Raw genomic sequence first — 18985 nt, 5'->3', positions numbered from 1 at the left:
TATTACATCTTGAAATAAATCTCTAAGGAATATGCCTCAGTCACCTCTATCAGTCTCATTAGAAACTTAGTTTAGCAACTTAGTTTATATTCAAATTTCCCATTGATTATTCCAGAAGGGAAAAAAAAAAAGCGAAGCAATGAAGATATTAACTTAAAACTTACAGTGAAGGAGTTCCCATCGTGGCGCAGTGGTTAACGAATCTGACTAGGAACCATGAGGTTGCGGATTCAATCCCTGCCCTTGCTCAGTGGGTTAACGATCCGGCGTTGCCGTGAGCTGTGGTGTAGGTTGCAGACGCGGCTCGGATCCTGCGTTGCTGTGGCTCTGGCGTAGGCCGGTGGCTACAGCTCCGATTCGACTCCTAGCCTGGGAACCTCCATATGCCGCGGGCGCGGCCCAAGAAATAACAACAACAACAACAACAACGAAAAAGACAAAAAAAAAAAAACTTACAGTGAACATGGTGAAACATAATCCTTTATTCTTAACAGCAGAATCAAAATGGAGGTATATACATAGTTTCAAAGTATCTCAATAAACATCATTATTTTGTCAAAATCTCTAAATTCTAGGATATAAAGAAACGTTTATTTTGGATCAATTTTCAATCCACAGAAAAATATATAGCACTTGAATTAATCTTAATTCTTAGGTTCTTTCAGGAAATTTTATTGAAATAATTTAAAATATTTTCAGAGGCAGCTCGCTGATGGCTGAGGGTCAGCCACTCGGCCACAGATTGAAACAAACGAAATAAACCAGAGCATAGTTCTTGAAGGATTCCAGATATCCTTGACTGTTCCACACTCCCTAGTATGTATTAAAATTGCAATTAAAGGAAGATGGAATTAAGATGGCAGAATAGAAGGGCTGGAGCTCAACTTCTCTCCTAAAAACAACAAAATTCACAACTAAGGGCTGAGCAATCTTCACTCAAATGGACCAGAAACCTTAAAAAAAAAAAAAAAAAAATCCTACTCCAGAAGAAAAAGAGGAGGCCACATCAAGAGGTAGGAGGAGCCATTTCGTGATATAAACAACCTCATACCTCCTGGGTGGGAAGCCCCACAAACTGGAAACTAACTGGTTCACAGAGACTCACCTACAGGAATGAGAGTTCTAAGCCCCACATCAAACTCTCACATGTGGGGATCTGGCCCTGGGAGAAAAAGCCCCTAGAGCATCTGGCATTGAAGGCCAGTGGGGCTTGTGCATAGGAGCTCCATGGACTGGGGGGAAACGGAGACCCCATTCTTAAAAGGTGCACACAGACTTTCATGTGCACTGGGTCCCAGGGCAGAGCAAGGTCTCCATAGGAATCTGGGTCAAACCTGACTGCAGTTCTTGGACGACATTCTGGGAAAACAGGGGTGAATGCGGCTTGTTGTGAGGGAAGGACATTGAAAGCAAAGCTCTCAGGAATACTCAGCAGACATGCCTTTCTCTGGAGGGGGCCATTTTGGGAAAATCTGGCCCCACCCATCAGTCAGCTGCTGAGAAGTCCCAGGGCAAACAACAATCCAGGTGGGATCACAGCCCCACCCCTCAGTAAACAGGCTACCTAAAGACCCCTCAGGCACACAGCTGCCTCTAATCCCATCCAGAGACTAAGCCCCACCCACCACAGGGATAGGAATCAGCTCCACCCACCAGTGGGCAGGCATCAGCCCCTCCCATCAGGAAGCCTACAGCAAGCCCCTGTACTTACTTCAGCCACAAGGGGGGCAGACACCAGAAGTAAGAGAGGCTACAACTCTAGTATCTGTAAAAAGGTCACCACACCAAAAACCTATAAAAATGAAAAGACAGAGAACTATAACTCAGATGAGGGAGAAAGGAAAAACCCCAGAAAAACAGCTAAGTGATGAGGAGATTCTCAGCCTCCAGGAAAAAGACTTTAGACTGTTGATGCTGAAGATGATGCAAGACATTGGAAACAAACTGGAGGCAAAGAGGGATAACTTACAGGAAACACTGAGCAAAGAGATACAAGATATAAAACCTAAACAAGAAGAGATGCAAAATACAACAACTGAAATAAAAATTCACTAGAAGCAGCCAACAGTAGAATACAGGAGACAGAAGAACAAATAAGCGAGGTGGAGGACAGATTAGTAGAAATTACGGATGCAGAACAGAAAAGAGAAAAAAGATTGAAAACAAATGAACAGAGTCTCAGAGAACTCTGGGACAACATTAAACGCACAAACATCCGCATTATAGGGGTGCCAGAAGGAGAAGAGAGAGAAGGGGACAGAAAAAATATTCCAAGAGATAATAGCCAAAAACTTCCCTAACATGGGAAAGGAACCACTCACTCAAATCCAGGAAGCACAATGAGTACCATATAAATTAAACCCAAGGAGGAACACCCCGAGACACATATTAATCAAACTGACCAAAATTAAAGACAAAGAGAAAAACTTGAAAGCAGCTAGGGAAAAGAAACAAGTAACATACAAGGGAACCCCCATAAGGTTACTGGCAGAAACTCTGCAGGCCAGAAGGGAGTGGCATGATATACTCAACGTGATGAAAGGAAAAAAACCTCCAACCAAGATTACTCTACCCAGCAAGGCTCTCATTCAGATTTGAAGGAGAAATCAAAACCTTCACAGATAAGCAAAAGTTGAGAGAATTCAGCAACATTAAACCAGCCTTACAACAAATACTAAAGGAACTTCTCTAGGGCAGAAAAGAAAAGACAGCAACAGGAGACAAAAATTCCACAAATGACAAGGCTCACCAGTAAAGGTATCTATACAGTAAGATATGAAATCATCCATGCACAGTTATATCACTAAAATCAGAAATCATGAGAAGAAGTGGGTACAAGTGCAGGACACTGGAGATGAACTTGCAATCAAGAGAGCAACAACTTAAAACAATCTCCTATACATATAGACTCTTATATCAAAACTTCAGAATAACTGCAAACCAAAAATCTACAATGGATATACAAACAAAGTAAAATCAACTCAAATACAACACTAAAGATAGTCATCAAACCAGAAGAGGAGAGAGCAAGAGAAGAAGGAAAGAAAAAAGAGCAACAAAAACAAATCCAAAACAATTAATGAAATTGTAATAAGAACATACATATCAATAATTACTTTAAATGTTAAAGGACTAAACGCCCCAACCAAAAGACATAGACTTACTGAATGGATACAAAAACAAGATCCATACATATGCTGTCTTCAAGAGACCCACTTCACTTCTAGGGACACATACAAATTGAAAGTGAGAGGATGGAAGAAAATATTTCATGCAAACGGGGATCAAAAGAAAGCTGGAGTAGCAATACTCATATCAGACAAAATAGACTTTAAAATGAAGAATATTTTAAGGGACAGAGAAGGTCACTGCATAATGGATCAAAGGATCAATCCAAGAAGATATGACAATTTTAAATATCTACACACACAACATAGGTTCACCACAATATATAAGGCAACTGCTAACAACCTTAAAAGGACAAATCAACAATAACACAATCATAGTCGGGGACTTTAACACTCCACTTACAGAAATGGACAGATCAACCAGACAGAAAATCAATAAGGAAACAGGCCCTGAATGATGCATTAAACCAGATGGACTTAATACATATTTATAGGACATTCCATCCAAAAGAAACAGAATACACATTCTTCTCAAGTGCACATGGAACATTCTCTAAGATTGATCACATCCTGGGCTACAAATCCAACCTTGGTAACTTTAAGAGAACTGAAATCATATCAAGCATCTTTTCCGACCACAACGCTACACGACTAGAAATCAACAGCAAGAAAAATACTGCAATAAACACAAACATGTGGAGACTAAACAACACGCTACTAAACAACCAATGGATCACTAAAGAAATCAAAGAGGAAATTAAAAAATACCTAGCAGCAAATGACAATGAAGATACGACACTCCAAAACCTATGGGATGCAGCAAAAGCCATTCTAAGAGGAAAGTTTATAGCAATACAAGCCCACCTCAGGAAACAAGAAAAAGCTCAAATAAACAAGCTAACTTTACATCTAATGCAGCTCAAGAGAGAAGAAGAGACAAGACCTAAAGTTAGCAGAAGGAAAGAAATCATAAGGATCAGAGCAGAAATCAATGAAATAAAACAAAGACAACCATAGAAAAGATCAATGAAATGTAAAGCTGGTTCTTTGAGAAGATCAACAGAACTGATAAACCCTTAGCCAGACTTATCAAGAAAAAAAGAGAGAGGACTCAAATCAATAAAATTAGAAATGAAAAAGAAGTAACAACAGACATCACAGAAACACAAAGGATCATAAGAGACCATTATATGCAACTATATGCCAATAAAACAGAAAACCTAGAAGAATGGACAAATTCTTAGAAAAGTACAATCTTCCAAGACTAAAACAAGATGAAATAGAAAAGATGAATGGACCCATCAGAAGAACTGAAATTGAAACTGTGATTAAAAAACTTCCAACAGGAGTTCCCGTCGTGGCGCAGTGGTTAACAAATCCAACTAGGAACCATCAGGTTGCGGGTTCGGTCCCTGCCCTTGCTCAGTGGGCTAATGATCCAGTGTTGCCGTGAGCTGTGGTATAGGTTGCAGACGCAGCTCAGATCCCGCATTGCTGTGGCTCTGGCGTAGGCCGGTGGCTACAGCTCCGATTAGACCCCTAGCCTAGGAACCTCCATATGCCGCGGGAGTGGCCCAAAGAAATAGCAAAAAGACAAAAAAAAAAAAAAAAAAAAAAAAAAAAACTTCCAACAAACAAAAGTCTAGGACCAGATGGCTTCACAGGCGAATTCTATCAAACACTTAGAGAAGAGCTAACACCTCTCCTTCTGAAACTATTTCAAAAAATTGCAGAGGAAGGAATACTCCCAAACTCATTCTATGAAGCCACCATCACCTTGATACTAAAACCAGACAAACATACCACAAAAAAAAGAAAACTACAGGCCAATTTCACTGATGAACATAGATGCAAAAAATCCTCAACAAAATACTAGCAAATCACATCTAACAATACATTAAAAGGATTGTACATCATGATCAAGTGGGATTTATCCCAGAGATGCAACAGTACTTCAGTATCCGCAAATCCATCAGTGTGATACACCACTGAAGAATAAAAACCATATGATACTCTCAATAGATGCAGAAAATGCCTTTGACAAAATCCAACACCCATTTCTGATAAAAACCTTCAGAAAGTGGCCATAGTGAGAACCTACCTCAACATGATAAAGGCCATATATGACAAACCCACAGCAAACATCATTCTCAATGGTGAAAAGCTGAAAGAATTCCCTCTGAGATCAGGAACAAGACAAGGATGTCCACTCTTAACCACTACTATTCAACATAGTTTTGGAAGTCCTAGCTAGCCACAGCAATCAGGGAAGTAAAAGAGATAAAAGGAATCCAAATTGGAAAGGAAGAAGTAAAACTATCACCATTTGCAGATGACATGATACTGTACCTAGAGAATCCTAAAGACTCTACCAGAAAACTTAAAAGCTCATCCATGAATTGGCAAAGTCGCAGGATACAAAATTAATACACAGAAATCGACAGCATTTCTATATGGTAACAATGAAAGATCAGAAAGAGAAATTAGGGAAGCAATCCCATTTACCATCACATCCAAAAGAATAAAATACGTAGGAGTAAACCTACCTAAAGAGACAAAAGACCTGTACTCTGAAAACTATAAGCCACTGAGGAAAGAAATCAGTAATGACACAAATAGATGGAAAGACATAGCATTTTCATGGATTGGAAGAGTTAATATCATCAAAATGACTATACTACCTAAGGCAATCTACAGATTCAATGGAATCCCTATCAAATTACCAAGGACATTTTTCACAGAACTCGAACAAAATATTTTAAAGTTTGTTTGGAAGCACAAAAGACCCAGAATAGCCAAAGACATCCTGAAAAAGAAAAATGGAGCTGGAGGAATCAGGCTCCCGGACTTCAGAATATACTATAATGCAACAATCATCACAACCGTATGGCACTGGCACAAAGACAGACATATAGATCAGTGGAATAGGAATAGAAAGCCCAGAATTAAACCCATGCACCTACAGCCAACTAATCTATGACAAAGGAGGCAAGGATATACAACAGAGAAAGGACAGCTTGTTCAATAAGTGGTGCTGGGAAAACTGGACAGCCACACGCAAAAGAATGAAATTAGAACACTCCCTAACACCATACACAAAAATAAACTCCAAATGGATTAATAAAGACCTAGATATAAGACCAGACACTATCAAACTCTTAAAGGAAAACATTGGCCAAACACTCTCTGACATAAACGATAGCAACATCTTCTCAGACCCACCTCCTAGAGTATTGACAATAAAATAAAAAATAAACAAATGGGACCTAATCAAACTTCAAAGTTTCTGCACAGCAAAGGAAACCCTAAACAACACAAAAAGACAACCCACAGAATGGGAGAAAATCTTTGCAAGTGAATCAACTGACAAGGGATTCATCTCCAAAATTTATAAACACCTTCTGCAGCTCCATACCAAAAAAACAAACAACCCCATCAAAGAATGGGCAGAAGATCTAAACAGACAGTTCTCCAAAGAAGACATACAATTGGCGGAGAAGCACATGAAAGGATGTTCAATGTCACTCATTATTGGAGAAATGCAAATCAGAACCACTCTGAGATACCACCTTACACTGGCCGGAATGGCCATCATCCAAAAGTCCACAAACAGTAAGTGCTGGACAGGGTGTGGAGAAAAAGGAACCCTAGTACACTGTTGGTGGGATTGTAAATTGGTGCAACCACTGTGGAAAACAGGATGGAGATTCCTCAGAAAACTAAACAGAGAACTACCATTTGTTCCAGCAATCCCACTCCTGGGCATCTATCCAGAGAAAACCACGACTCACAAAGACACATGTACTCCAGTGTGCATTGCAGCACTCTCTTCAATAGCCAAAACATGGAAACAACCTAAATGCCCATCCACAGAGGAGTGGATCCAGAAGATGTGGTACATATACACAGTGGAATATTACTCAGCCATTAAAAGGAAGGAAATACCAGCATTTTTAGCAACATGGATGGACCTAGAAACTATCATGCTAAGTGAAGTCAGCCATACAATGAGACACCAACATCAAATGCTTTCACTAACATGTGGAATCTGAAAAGACAGACTGAACTTTGCAGAAGAAATGCTGACTCACAGACTTTGAAGAATTTATGGTCTCCAGAGGAGACAGTTTGGGGGGTGGGAGGATGTGCTTGGGCTGTGGGATGGAAATCCTGTGAAATCAGATTGTTATGATCATTATACAATTACAGATGTGATAAATCATTTGAGTAATAAAAGAAAAAATAAAATAAGATAAAAAATTAATAAATTAATTAAATAAATAAATAAAAATAAAATAAAATATTTTCAGAGGGGGAGTTCCCATTGTGGCACAGTGGAAATGAATCCGACTAGGAACTATGAGGTTGCAGGTACTATCCCTGCCTCGCTCAGTGGGTTGAGGATACAGCACTGCTGTGAGCTGTAGTTTAGGTTGCAGACGTGACTCAGATCCTGTGTTTCTCTGGGTGTGGCATAGGCCAGCAGCTACAGCTCTGATTAGACCCCTAGCCTGGGAACCTCCATATGCCCCAGGTGCAGCCCTAAAAATACAAAAAAAAAAAAAAAGAGACAAAATATTTTTAGATAGTCACTATTCAAATTCTCTGGAATTGGAATATCACTGAACCCTATGCATTAAAACTAAAACTATTTCAATCCTATCGCAGCCCAAAGTTTCAAATTTTCCAAATCACATTTATATGCTTAATTTTTCATATTAGCTTACTTATCCTCTAAATAATCCAGTGTAATTTTTTACATTAGCTTACTTATCCTCTAAATAATCCAGTTAATACAGTTAGTCTGTATAGTAAGAATTATTATATCTCAGACTTCAGGTATGTTCACAGAGAGTTCTCTTTCTTAGTTTTTTGAAGCAGGTATTTATCATCTGGGGAGAGGCAACACAAATTCCTTTCCTATTTTTGGAGAATTCTCAGTTGGTTATAATACTGGTAGGATCAAACATCCTAGCTCTAACATGGGAGCTAAGGAAGGAGGTAGTTTCCTATCCCTGGAATCCAGGACAGAAAGTGTGGGAAACAGGCTCAGGTTCTCAGATATCTCATATTCTGCCCAGCCCCCACCCTCAAGACTTTGCATCTTGGGAGAAGAACGTAAAGACACTGGACAAGTTTAGAGATTAGTCCTATGAGGTGACCCAGGTTGTGGTTTGTGCCCTCTGTGGTCACTGCCTGTTTTCTAAGCCAGGCTTTCTACCTTTGTATTGAATCTGTGAGCTACCTAACATACTGTAATATATTTCCTTTCAGCTTAAATTATCCAGTAAATTTCTGTTACTGGCAACTAAGAAAGGGGCTATTTTAGATAATAAAGTCTATTTATTCAATATATATTTATCATCTGTTGACAAAATACAAATTTATTCTGCAACATTAATGACCATTTTTTAATTTTTCTTTATGTGTTATTACCATCAATTTTTTAAAACTTCATATTTTGTTTCTAATCTTTAGAAACAGAAAGGAGTCTTCTGGGTTAACACTTAATTTGTCATGCTTATCAGTTTATATAATACATAATAATTATTTTCATAGAGCTTTTGACACAGGAATTGAAACACTCTGTTAACCAGTTTTCAACAAGTTTAGCATAAAGTTTTTTTTTTTTTGAAGAGATATTGGGTACTCAAAAGAATAAAATTTGGAAGGCATTTTCCCCTTAACGACAAGAAAAATATCTTAATTTCATATTAAAGAGAGATTTCTCATAGTTTACCAACCTCAAAGCACAATATTTTGGCTTTTTCTCAAAGAAACCACTTCACAGATATTCAAAGTTCTTGGGCATACATTTGTGCCTTCAGAGATAAATTTATTGACTACATTTACTGGAAATAGCCCTTCCACAAAGGGAATGTACAATTTCATGCTGAAAATTTTCCTATTTTTTAAATGAATTTTAGTACTAAATTAATTATTTAAAGTATTGATTAAAGTGGCCAAGCTTTTAAAAATAAAGTTTCCAGATAGCCCTTAACTAAAAGATTATTTTGATACAGCAGAAGTATAAATCTTAGGCAAAGAAGAGCAATGCCTCCAGTTGTGCATACATAAGGAGAAACTCCTTAACATTTCTGCATGACTATGCATGGCCTACCTTCATATACATTGCTCCAGAGTCATTTTAGAACTCAAAGGTTCTTAGCCCAGTGGCAGCCTATTTGTACCAGGTTTTTTAGACCTTGGAATGAGCAGGAATATTTACATGCAGGTCAGAGTACAACATGGTAATAATAAAACATACCTAAAGGGAGAACACCAGCACTTTATGTATCTGGCATTTTTCTCAATACGTTTTCCTGACAGCAAGCTCAAGTATAGTACCTTTCAGTTAAAAATCAGGTATTTGGAAATCCCAAGTTTATTTGTAAAACCAAATGTCAGTTTATTAATAGGATTTATTAAAATGTCAAAATGTTTCTTCCCCCTTTTAAATTATACCCTTCCTAAGCCAGGAAGTAATACTCCTGGAAGTATTCATGAGGGGGCACAGAGAAGGAAGCAAAGCAACAAAGTGCATCATTTCTGATAATTTTATATATATACACATGAACACTTGTGAACTAGCATCCTCTCAACTCAAACAAACCTACTCCTTAGCCTTTCATTTATCATTGAGACTTCTAACACACAGGTTATGGTAATGGAATTCTTTAAGACAGAATTTTTCAAAGACTATAGTATGCCATAGACCAACTCCAAGACGATGCTAAGGAAGATGGGGACAAGGGTGTATAGTGTGGATATAGCTCTGCTCCTCTCCAGACTGAAATCTGTCTGTGATCAAACTGCATCTTTATGTCATTCTCATCACATACCCTGAAACCCCCAGCTCTCAGAAATGATAAACCACATTTCTATGTGGTAGTATCCAATTCCATGCTTGCTGTTTTATTCATTTGTTCAACGGATATATTTGAATCTTTTTAGTAAATACTAGGCTGAATCATTTCTAAGACCTGTAAATTGTATTCCTTGTAGAAGATACTTATCCAGAACCTTAAAAATTACTATAAATAAGTAGATGTATCCACATTTTACACCCAGGTACAAGAAATAAAAATAGTTTTAGAAAACGTCAGGCAACAGCTTATCACTTTTCATCCAACAGCCTTCAGTTAGGCTAAGATAAAGCACATGGTCCATTCCACTGTTTGAAAGTATTTCTTCATTAGGATGATGGCATGAGCAATGGAGCATGTACAGTTAGATGCCAGTGCGATAATGAAAAACAATGAAGCATCACTGGGACTGCAAAGAAGCATATTCTGCAATTAAATCTATTTCATTAAAGAGGAAAGAACATCCAGATAAAGTTGTTCTGCTTTAGAATATACACAAAATAGTCTTCTGTAATATAAAATCACAGACAGAATACATTGCAAAGAAGGTTTCCATATAACAAACTATTATGGATTCACATACTAACAGTTCATTTAATACTTACTTATTGCGTACTGTCTTGTGCAGGCATTGTTCAGTGCATACAACAGTCACATCGTCTGCACAGCAAAGGAAACCCTAAACAAAATGAAAACACAACCCACAAAATGGGAGAAACTACTTGCAAATGAAGTAACTTAAAAGGGATTAATCTCCAAAATTATAAATACCTCCTGCAGCTCAATACAAAAAAAAAAAAAAAAACACAGAACACCATCAAAAAACGGGCAGAAAATCTAAACAGACAATTCTCCAGAGAAGACATACAGATGGCCAAAAACACACAAAAAGATGTTCAACATGACTAATTAATAGAGAAACACAAATCAAAACTGCTATGATGTACCACCTTACACCAGTCAGAATAGCCATCATCACAAAGTCTACAAATAATAATGCTGGAGAGGGTGTGGAGGAAAGGGAACCCTACTACACTGTTGGTGGGAATGTAAATTGGTGCAACCACTGTAGAAAACAGTATGGAGATTCCTCAGAAAACTAAAAACAGAATTACCATTTGATCTGGCAATCCCACTCCTGGGCATCTATCCAGAGAATACCATGACTCAAAAAGATACATGTATTCTGATGTTCATTGCAGCACTGTAAACACTAGCCAGGACACGGAAACAACCTAAATGCCCATCAACAAAGGAGTGGATAAAGAAGACGTGGTATATATACACATGGAATATTACTCAGCCAATAAAGGAAAGAAATAATGGCATTTGCAGCAACATGGATGGACCTAGAAGTTATCATGCTAAGTGAAGTTAGTCTGATAGTGAGACAGCAACACATATGCTATCACTTACATGTGGAATCTAAAAAAAAAAAAAAAAAAAGGACACATTGAACTTCTTTGCAGAACAGATACTGACTCAACATACTTTGAAAAATTTATGGTTTCCAATGGAGACAGGTCAGGGGGCTGGGGGATGGGCTGAGGGTTTGGGATGGAAATGCTATAAAATTGGGTTGTGATGACTGCTGTACAACTATAAATGTAATAAAATTCATTGAGTTAAAATAAAAAGTCACCCTGTAATTCCTTCAAGGAGTAATGTGGCACAATAGAGCTATGGATAAAAATCACTGATATTAAAAGAAAAGGAAATGAGAGTACCAGAGAACAAAGAATAAAGGTAAAATGCAAGAAAGGACATAAATAATATTGTGTAATGAAAACTCGAGAAGTCCCAGGGCTTACATGAATTCCTGGGGTACTCAAATGACAGAAAAGAGAGAAAGAGATTCTTTTCCCTCACTATTCTCACATCACCTTCTCAAATTTGTTTAATCCTCTACAGAGAACCTGGACAAATTTAATCTATCTACATTTCCTTTAGACAGGCAGTATGAGTTCTAGCAGTACATTCAAATATAATAACAAATGCGCCTACAAGGAAAACCATCAGTTTGTCATAAAGAGATTTTACTTTTACATGAAAAACATTTCAGTAAAATGAATTCAATGATAACTCTTGGCCACCAAGAGAATAGTTTGATTCACTTAAGTTTAAGAACCACATATGGTACACTTTTGCTCAAATTTTGAAACAGAAGTTTTTCTGTTTATTCATTCAGTCTAATTGCAAAACACATCTTCTAAAGTTCAGAATATAGTCAGCAAATAATTATCCATTAAAGCTTAACAATGCACGAAGAAGCTGTGTCCAGACTGCTACAGAATTAACTTCATAAGGAATTTAATCTCAGGCAGTTATCTATTTCTAACAACAAGTCTTCTTACCCAGAATCTAACTTTTAAGAAACTAGGAAGATTCTTCTACCTGAACTCTCTAAGCCCAACAAACTAATTTGGTAAATAAATCATTTATTTGTGGCATGTTTATAGTATAATAAAATTTTAACTTGGACCTTTTTTTTTTTTTTTTTTGGTCTTTTTGTCTTTTCTAAGGCTGCACCCATGGCATATGGAGGTTCCCAGGCTAGAGGTCTAATTGGAACTGTAGCCACCAGCCTACACCACAGCCACAGCAACACAGGATCCTTAACCCACTGAGCGAGGTCAGAGATTGAACCTGCTAACTCATGGGTCCTAGTCAGATTCATTAACCACTAAGCCATGACAGGAACTCCAATTTACAAACTGAAGAATAAAAATCATATGATCCTCTCAATAGACATGGGAAAAAAAAACCTTTGACAAAATCCAACATCCATTTCTGATAAAAACCCTTCAGAAAATGGGCGTAGCAGGAACCTACCTCAACCTAATAAAGGCCACATATGACAAACCCACAGCAAACATCATTCTCAATGGTGAAAAGCTGAAAGAATTCCCTCTGAGATCAGGAACAAGACAAGGATGTCCACCCTCGCCCCTACTCTTCAACATAGTTTTGGAAGTCCTAGCCACAGCAATCAGAGAAGTAAAAGAAATAAAAGGAATCCAAATTGGAAAGGAAGAAGTAAAACTATCACCATTTGTAGATGACATGATACTGTACCTAGAGAATCCTAAAGACTCTACCAGTAAACTGCTAGACTCATCCATGAATTGGCAAAGTCGCAGGATACAAAATTAATACACAGAAATCGATGGCATTTCTATACACCAACAATGAAAGATCAGAAGGAGAAATTAGGGAAGCAATCCCATTTACCTTCACATTCAAAAGAATAAAATACCTAGGAATAAACCTACGTAAAGAAACAAAAAAAAAAAAAACATGTATTCTGCAAACTATAAGACACTGATGAAAGAAATCAAAGATGACACAAATAGATGGAAAGGCATACCATGCTCTTGGATTGGAAGAGTCAGTATTATCCAACTTGGACTTTTAAATGCTAGCACTCACATACTTGATTACTTCTTTAAAATATGCTCTATCTCTATAAAGACTTTTCAAGTCATTTAAGAGCTCCTCAACATCCAGGATAGAGTCAAGCTAACAGACCATGAAATACCTATGACTACACAGACAATATTATTGCATTTCTATATAGATCCCTTTGCCACAGTTAAGAATCGGGCTGGGGCTAAGCAAAGCATCCAGGCTGCAAAAGAACATCTATTAGCTTGTTTACTGAGCCTAGAAGTAAAATTTTTCCAGTGGGTTATCATTTTCCAATTCACTGGGTCCAGATGCTCAGTTTCAGACATTCAGAATTTGAATCTCTCACTACAGCACCACCTTTTAACTAGTAGTAAATCAATCAGTGGAAAGAGCATCTGTGCAAAAAAAAAGCAGCACTGTAGGCATTACTTCAATCCTCCAATAGCGCCATGCTGGAGAAGATGTTGGAGCTGTTGCAATCTGAGGAGTCCCAGTCATTACCATCCTGTTCCCCTCCATTCTGAGCCAATTAAAAAATAAGACAAATGTACCAGATAAACGTGAGTCTAAACTACCATCCTTGTTACTGTAAAGGGTGAGCTGGAAGATATAGCTTAGTGTGAGAACCAACCAGGCTCCAAAGCTCTCTGTCTTCCAAATCCAGCTGCACAGAAAAGTTTTGAGTCTGTAGAGCAAAACATTTACACAGGTCACTGTTTCCTCTTCTCCATGAGTGGACACGGAAGGGGAAAGAAACCCTAAGGGCCATTCATATAAGACTATTGATAGGTTAGCTCGTGACTAAGTGTAGATAAATGATGTTTTATACCACCAAATAATTCAATTCACCCCTGACTGGAGACAGTAAGGTGTGGAGTAGAAGATCTGGCTTGTTTAGGGGATATTTCTTCTCAGAGAAACCACAAGAGTGAAGTAGTACCTTGTGTCAAAATTTTAAGACCCAAGAGACGTTGGATCTCTGTCCCATGAGGTGGATCCCTCCATTCTACAAGCCACTAAGGCTTTACAGGGAAAGAGAGGAACTCTTAGAAGAAAGGAACTCAGTCCCCCATCCTACTGCCATCCTACAGAGAAGCAATAAGGACCAGGGTGCTTTGATGCCCATGCAACATGCATTCATGTTCCAGGGGAAGGACCCCACCCCACTATGACTTCTCTTCTTAAAGGGGCAACATTAGAACAGTATTTTGTGGTGCCAGCTATTTACAGGAGTTGCCTGGGAGAAAGAAAGCTGCTCACCACCTGGAGACCATATCTTCAGGCACAGCTGCTGCTGACAAAGGAAGGAAAATACCAGTCCCGTGGGATACTCCATTTGGTGGTAACCCATCCTGCTGGGTGATGGAAACTGGCTCATTATCCAAAACAACTGACAATAAGTTCAGAGGATCATTGTTTAAAAATTGCACCTATCATACCACAGTTTCCCTATGAAAGGTAAAAGAAAGTTATCAAATTTTCCTGCTGTAATTTTCAGATATTCTGAAGTAGAGGTGAGTTCATGTGACTATTTAAGACATATTTTATGGACCAGCATATAACAGGAATACTTTCTCCTTTAACCACTGTTACAGCAGACAGATAGCTAGGTATGACCAGAGAAGGGGGGCATGGGGTCAGATGGCAGGAAACGAGGCATCATGCTAACAGTAGCACTCGTGGGCAGACAAAAAAACTGGAACCTCCAGGCTGAGAGGAAACCACACATTTTGGGGTGATAAGTGCCCTGGAGGAAGACAAAGCAAGGTGGAAAAGGGCACCAATCTCCAGCTTCTTAATGTAACTTGTTGTTTATTATTCCCTCATTATAATAAAATTAGCTATGCAGATAAGAAGTACCCATCAATGTGCCAATGCCATGACACTTCAGATAAGAGCTAAATAAGGACAAAAATCCCTCCTCCCTTCAGGAAGGTGGAATTGGAATGAAAATTAAGGAATATGACTCCCAAACTCTTATCTTCCCAGTGAATACCCTGCCCATGCAACTGGATGCCCCTTTTGACCATAATCAGTGTATCAGAGAAACACAGGGCAGCTGCTCACCTCTCTGCCCAACTTTCTTTAAGAGGTGTATTTCTCGGTTAAATAAATCCTCACTTTTCTTTCTCAATTTCCATCTCATTTCTAAATTCCTTCTGCGACGAGAACCTAACCTTCACAAACACAACTAAAGGAAGCAAAGATAATGCCTTCTTAACAATAGAAATCGATTTCTGAGTTTCCTATAAGGAATTGTACACACATGAAGAAATTTAACAGCAGTAAATTGGTTGATTCAACTAAGTTCTAACCGAATCAGTTGAAAACTGAGGGAAAATTAGATAGTGAAGAGTACTCAAAGGAGAAGAAAGCAAACTGGAAATAGGAGATTTTGACTCTCCTTTCAAAACAAGCCCTCCTTCAGCGGAAGGATAAAAAGTTGGCACCTCTTCAAATAAACCTCTACTATGTGGTTTAATAGAGATGTTTCAAAACCTCTACCTACAATACTAAGAGAGAGATTTCCCATTAGCAAATGGTGGACACTCACTGACTAACAATGAATTCTCATTATTACTGCTTGGTGGAAATACATTTTAATTGTGCAATAATCTCTTCAATTAATTAATTCTGCAATCATTTATCACAGTGTAACAGCTGCCAAAGCAGGCTAACAGTTTAGTAAAATGTAGTGCTCGTTCACTTTCACACAACAGTGAGCTCCTTAGACTCTGTTATATAATCACAGTAACATCATTCATACATCCTTTCAATTATATCCATTCGTTTGTGCAAACCAGAAAGCTACAGAGCAGGCTGGCCCAGAAGTGCCAGTTCCACAGAGAGAAATTACAAGCGACTTCTGATGTCACTCCACCATCCTTAATATTCTGCTTTTACTTAACCCAATTTTTGACTTTTTTTCATTCTACTTTGTCATTCTTTTTCCTCCACGTTGTTTTCTTTCTCTGCTTACCTATTCATTATATCTGTCAAGGATTTCAGAAGCACTACTGGCATACACAGTGAATTAAGAAAAGCTGATCCTGTCAACGTTCCCTTCACTACAACTGGAAAAAAGGCCCAACTAGAAGAGAACAAGGAAAATCTGCTCCAAAAGAGAGGCTAGCATATGGAAAAGAAGCTTTAAAGGGGTGGAGGAAGAAACTGGGTGCTTGGATTAGACCCTCCACTTCTACCAGCAAAGCTGAAGAAAGAAAGGAAAAATGATCAGGCCAGTAATGCATAAAAGGCTCCCAGACCTACAGCACATCAAATAGTGTGCAAACATTTTTTAGAGCAGTCTTTTCCTGCTCCAAACAAGCAAAAACTTAGGGTTCAAAAGTATCCTGTGGCCCTGCCTACTTCTGTTCTCAGGAGAGGGCAGTGCCACAGAGGAAAAGAGTAGGACTTTTGGAAATGCTGGGGGTTTGGACAAAAATCCCAAATGTGACTGATAATTACTTTCTTACGTCCTTGAAAAGTAGGGCTTAACTTCTGAATTAATCTAATTTTAAAACAGGAATGGTGTGATAATTCATTTCAGATAGTCATCAGTATTAGAGAAGTGGTTAAAGGCTTCCCTGTGTCATAAGGATTATATCATCTCCATCCTCTGCTTTGATTCAATTAAGACTATTAAAAAATATCATGTAGTTTCTAACCATAAATGTCATGCCAAAGGATACCAAAGGATAAATAAAAGTAGCAGCCTCTACAGAGCCTATAGCAGAATTTTATAGCATACAAGTGTTGATAGATCAACTGAACAATCTAAATTAAGTGGAGTCCAAACATGGAATGGTTTTGTCTTCAATAACTACCCTTTTGAAATTTCCCACTTCTTAAAAAAAACTTGAGCCAGAGTCTGCATGTTTGCAATCCTGCCCAAATTTACGACTTCAATTTCATACCCAGTAAACATTCCTCTCTCCTAACCCAGGCTCCTTGTACTTCTTCATGCCTCCCTTATCTGGTTTAGCTTTTCCTTTATTGACAAAAAAGCAGCTTAGAGAAAAATGCCAAAAACACTGTTACTTACCTTGAGCAGCTGCAGTCCTCTCTCAGCCAAAACTGCTTTCTCTGTGGTGGGCATTGAAAGGCTTGTTTTATTCAGGAGAGTGCATGTGAATTCTATTGGGTGTCTCTTGAAGGATCCCTCCCCTCTGCTTAGCCTTCTAAAGTGAAACATCTGTTCTGGCTCATTGCTTCCAACCTTGCCTCAAATGTCCCTCCCTGGTGATCACACACACAGCATTCCTTTGCATTAGGTAACCCCCTTTGTAAAATTCTACCTCTTTGTGCCCTAAACAATGGATGCACAAGCTTCTCACCTGCTGTTCCCTCTCTGCCTTGTAGTTCCTCTCATTTTGCCCCACCAGAGCTTACGTAATTGTGGAACAGATCTGAAAGGCCGCCATGGGAATGGGCATCCAATCCATGACTGAGATATCAATGCCAATCCTCTTCCAGGCACCCCCAATTCCTGTGAGGTACTCTCCTCAACCCCATGTATCTTGGTTTGTGAGTGGTGAATTCTTCACCACTCTGGGCTGGTGAAGAATTCAAAACCACAGTGAATACCCTTGAAGCCTATTACTTTCATCGATATCTGCTGGGAATGATAGTTGGGAATATCAGGGCAAATTAAGCTGTTCCTTTTCATGTGATTTAGCTTTTTAAAGTTAAGGTTAATTGGCGATATCATAGTATATAAATTTCTGGTGTAGAACATAATGATTCAATATTTGTATATATGGCAAAATGATCACCATAATAAGTCTGTTTAATATCCATCACCATATGTAGTTACAAAATTTTTTTCCTGTAATGAGAAAGTTTAGCTATTCTTTCAGCAACTTCACATATGCAGTGCAAAATCATTAACTATAGTTGCCATGCTGTACATTACAAACCCATGACTTATTTATAACTGGAAACTTATACCTTTTGATCCCCTTCACCCATTTCATGTAACTATGTAATATATTTTTTAAATTATTTGTGTGCCTTTAAAAAGCCCATGCTATCTCTTAATATGATCCAAAAGGGAGATAGATATTCAGGGCTTACTGATGGCTCTCTGCACAACATGGAAACACTCAGTTTTCTGCAGTTTGGAATTTTAGCAAAAAATTCAAAAATTAGAAAAGTCTCATTCACCAAACTGGTACACATTGTTAAGCAAACTTTGGGGAAGGTGAGAATTTTTTTTCAGGCTGCACTAAAATCTGAAATTACTATTTTCCCTTATATAACCAGGAGTATTTATAAAACAATTTAATTGCTGAATTGAAAAAGACATTTCTGGAGTTCCCGTCGTGGCGCAGTGGTTAACGAATCCGACTAGAAACCATGAGGTTGCGGGTTCGGTCCCTGCCCTTGCTCAGTGGGTTAATGATCCGGCGTTGCCGTGAGCTGTGGTGTAGGTTGCAGACGCGGCTCGGGTCCCAAGTTGCTGTGGCTCTGGCGTAGGCTGGCAGCTACAGCTCCAATTCGACCCCTAGCCTGGGAACCTCCATATGCCGCAGGAGCGGCCCAAGAAATAGCAAAAAGACAAAAAAAAAAAAAAAGAAAAAG

General features: G+C 38.5%; 2 long non-coding RNA genes across 5 annotated transcripts in view; both read right to left on the bottom strand.

The window, feature by feature from the left end:
• LOC102162695 overlaps nt 1–18985 on the bottom strand; it is a 706046-nt gene that overhangs the window by 437449 nt on the left and 249612 nt on the right. The window lies entirely within an intron of this gene.
• LOC110256865 lies at nt 1765–18791 on the bottom strand. Of its 2 annotated transcripts, none has more exons than XR_002338920.1 (3): nt 17448–18791; nt 10600–10673; nt 1765–1792 (listed from the first exon to the last, which is right to left on the bottom strand). It is a non-coding gene; the product is annotated as an uncharacterized LOC110256865 (long non-coding RNA). The 2 variants fall into 2 exon arrangements; XR_002338919.1 differs by lacking the exon at nt 1765–1792 and adding an exon at nt 7664–10403.

Source organism: Sus scrofa, chromosome 1 (genome assembly GCF_000003025.6).
Source record: "Sus scrofa isolate TJ Tabasco breed Duroc chromosome 1, Sscrofa11.1, whole genome shotgun sequence".
NCBI classification, from domain to species: Eukaryota; Metazoa; Chordata; class Mammalia; order Artiodactyla; family Suidae; genus Sus; species Sus scrofa.
Note: the sequence above shows the minus strand (reverse complement) of the source record. Positions and strands in the feature narration are given on the sequence as shown.